This window comes from Berghia stephanieae, chromosome 10 (assembly GCF_034508935.2).
Source record: "Berghia stephanieae isolate SIO BIC M18660-M18661 chromosome 10, UCSD_Bste_1.3, whole genome shotgun sequence".
Taxonomy (NCBI): domain Eukaryota; kingdom Metazoa; phylum Mollusca; class Gastropoda; order Nudibranchia; family Aeolidiidae; genus Berghia; species Berghia stephanieae.
The window spans coordinates 14,056,505-14,060,508 of record NC_088369.1 but is presented as its reverse complement, the minus strand read 5'-3'; positions in this window follow the sequence as shown (position 1 = coordinate 14,060,508).

Genomic DNA, 4,004 nt, shown 5'->3' with positions numbered 1-4,004 from the left:
CTATATGTGCTATATAGAGGGCCTTGGAAGAAGTCATAGAAAAGGAAGTGTCTAGGGAGACCAAGATTTTGGTCTCCTGACGTAAAACTGTATTTTCGTTTATAGAACTGTTTTTTTTTATGTTGAAGAGGCGAGTTTTTTTATTCTATTTATTTATTGCTTCCCTGTTTTTGTTGTTGCTGTTTTTGCTTTTATTAAGAGGGGGGGGGGGGTCTTCTTCATAATCACGCCAAAAAAAAAAAAAAAATGTCAGAAAAGAGATTGCAAGTTATCGGCCGGACATTAATATTTTTTTTAGAAACAATATTTTTAGATTTTTGCTAGGTTAACGGTGTATTCATTTATAGAAACTGTTCCTTCATGTAGTGGATTGGTTGTTTTTTTTTTTTTTAATTTTATTTATTTCTTTTTAATATATTGGTTTGTAGCTAACATACTCCCCACCCCATAAGATATTTATTTTTGTCCTCTTCTTTTTTAAATTCAATTTTGGCAAGATAGACCGTGCTTTTGGCCTCCCGAGTAAAGCCGTGTTTTCATTTATGGAATTATCGGCGGCTTTTTCTTTTTTGATCTCGTATCACGGTCTCCCTTGCACCCAACATCTCGGTTGTTTGCGGATCCCCCCCTCCCCCATCCACCACCAGTTTATAATTTTCTCTTCGTGTCTAAAGAGGGCTCCGCATGCATTGTTATCTAATATTAAATAACAAGACTGGTTTTCGTAATATCGTGATTTTTATATAACTTTGGTATAACGGACGTAGTCTCTTTAAGCAATAGAGCATTAAAAACAACAACAACAAAACTTGACGGTAATTATCTCAAGGTTTTGTTCTTGTTGCTTGTACGAGTATCTCTGATTTCCATTTCGTATTAAAATAGCGTCACGATTTTTTTCGTTTAAAAAAATTCTCCCACCATAATATTTGGGAACTGTGTTTTCAGTCCACCAGTGGACTGAAAACACAGCCGTCGTGTAGTGTTGGGTTATTTGATCGCTTTTACTCGATCGACGACCGAGCGCCAAGCCACGAGTCAGTGCTCGATCTCAATGCCGGAAGAGCGAGTTAGTAAAACGATCACTCGATCGTAAAACGATCAGGCGGGTTGTGAGCTTGAGACGATCTTGACACGTGAGACGAGCTTGAGACGATCAGGATTCGAGCGAGCGGAGGGTAACGAGTGTTTCGAATCATTTCAAATTCAAACGATCACAGTTTGCCATCCGATACCAATCGCCAATGTTTGCACACGGTAGTCTGTGGTTCTTCCACAGCCCTCACTCCTTGTCAGATGTTAGTGTGTCTGGGTGGCAGTGGCAGGGAAATTCGTATAGGTGTATCACGCGTGTGTGACAAGACTTCATTAAACCTACTAAAGTTTGACTATCACACACACACACACACATACACACACACACACACACACACACACACTAAGGCTATTTCTATGACACACACGCATCCCTCTATCAATGAACACTCCTACAGTAGTGCGGCTATGTGGTCTAGTCATGACGTAACTATAGGTAGTACTCTAGTCGACCATGGGTCTCGTGCATTATAATGGTCTAGTGGTATGACACCCGCTTTGGGATCGGAAAGTCCTGGGTTCAAGCCTCGCGCTCGGTGCATAGTTGAGTCTTTGGACAAGGCTCTTTACTCACATTCTCTCACCGTACTCAGGTGTAAAATGAGTACCTGGCCGTTAACAGCGTTGTCTTTGTCTGAAAAATTGTAATATCGCCTAACAGGCGGCATGTCCCGTCCTTCATATTAAATGTTGCTGTTGACCGGGGACCCCTTTACAAAGCGCTTTGATCACATTTAGTGGATATTGTAAAGCTCAATTTTTTAAAGTAAAACATTAGCTTTGAATATGGAATGTTTCAATTTTAGATGCCTGTGTATTCTTTGTTAGTTCCCATCATCATCATCATCATCATCATCATATCATCACATCATCATCATCATCATCATCAGGGGCAGCGGTACGGTCTTTGGTTGGCACCCGAAAGGTACCGAGTTCGATCACCCGCCGCTGAGTGGTCTTGAGCAAGTCACCTTGCCCTAACTAAATTTGCGGCGCTGCACTGCGGCTATCGCTTGGGTTATTCCAGTCTTCCCTTAGAATAGACCCGAAAGACGAATCTCCCCTATGGGATGAATAAAGGGAATTATGTTTAATTTATTTATCATCACCATCATATCAGCGGGATCATCATCATCACCACCACCACCACCACCACCCTAATAATAATGGATAAAATAAATATCAACACATTTCAATGTAATAATCAATCTAAAATCAATCAGTGCTCCTAAAAGACCCTTTGATTTCTTTGTCTAATTCGTTCCATACTTTTGGAGTCCCGACAAAGAAAGATTTTCAGCTAACTATAGTTTATATATGGGAATATTAATCAGTCGTTTATATTGGAATCGGAGTTGTCTAGCAGGTGTATTAGTTCAAAGCGCATTTCCAAGGATTTACCATGCTCAATGAACTTCACAATATTTAATTTAATTTATTCCTCCGGCACGCCATATCGACCATACATCCATTTCGTACAGTAGGTACCGATCGCTGTTTGGAGTCTTTTTGTATTAAAGCTCTTTACAATACCCGTCATTGCTTATAAGATAAGAATACATTCACACCTGAGTCAAGTGCCTGACACACGGACTTAACGTCTGGATCACAATTTTTAACAATCACTGTCACTCATCCGGCCATTGACAAGGCTTGATTTTGTGACAAGAGACACCGTACCACTGAGCGACCGAACAAATAATCACCATCTGCGCCATCGTCATCATCATCATCATCATTATCATCATCCTCATCACAGCCGTAACAGCCAGCAAAACCACAATCATCATCTTCGGGTCCGGTCTATCCGTGTGGGGGGTGGGGGTGGAACCTGCTAAAGTATTTCATTTTAAACAGAAACACAAATCATCATCACATCATCATCATCGTCATCCTGTCGCGCATCTTATCATCGTGTCCGGCAATCCTGGTGTCTGTGTGGACTCTAAAATTATTATTATACCTACCTAATAAAAACACACCATCCTTGTCATTTATTTTTCAAATAATGAATGAAAGGCACGACCTTCCCGCACACACATAGGCGATGACGACCATGACAAATTATGGAGGTGGGGCGGCCGACAACTTTGGCGCGACATAAATATGAAATGTTAAGGTGACAGCGGGATGATGGGGTGGGGGGGGGGGGGGGGGGGGGTCTCAACCCTTCACTATCAACAACTGTTTGATGGCGTGTGTGTGTGTGTGTGTGTGTGTGTGTGTGTGTATGTGTGTGTGATGCGACGAACGATCATAATCGAGGCTGCCAGACAGCCAGATTTCTTCTTGCCCAAGTAGTCAAATAGACCCCAAATAGCCAAACACCACAAGCATTCTGACTCCCTTGAAAAACTCATTTGTTTTGATTAACAAAACAATCGACTACAGTTGGATAAACTTATCTTTTCATTTTTTTTAAATAAAAGATTTTTTTAAAATGAATAATAATAGAAAAGCGTTTCTTAGTAACCAATTTTGAACTTGGCCATCTGGCAGCCCCCATCATAACCAGCTGCAGTCAAGCCAGCCACAGACATAAGAGAGGGAGGGGTATGTGAAGTTTCCTGTGGCAAACGAGTTACTCGTGTTTTGTTTTTTTTTCAAACGAATCACTGCTCGATGACGTCACTGACTCGAAACCCGCCCGAAACCGACTCGATTTTAGAGGACTCGATCGAAAACCCGCTCGATTTGATCGTTTCAAACTCGACCCAGCACTACCGTCGTGTATTCAGTCCACCGGAAATAAAAATCTTAAAAAGGACCAAATATCGTATATAATTGATACCTTAATCGATAATGAAGACATTGATATTGACCCAATTATAGGCATCATCAGAAATGGACAGGCATATAATTTATGGCAATTCAACGGCTTAATAATATCATTTACAGCGTTTTATTTA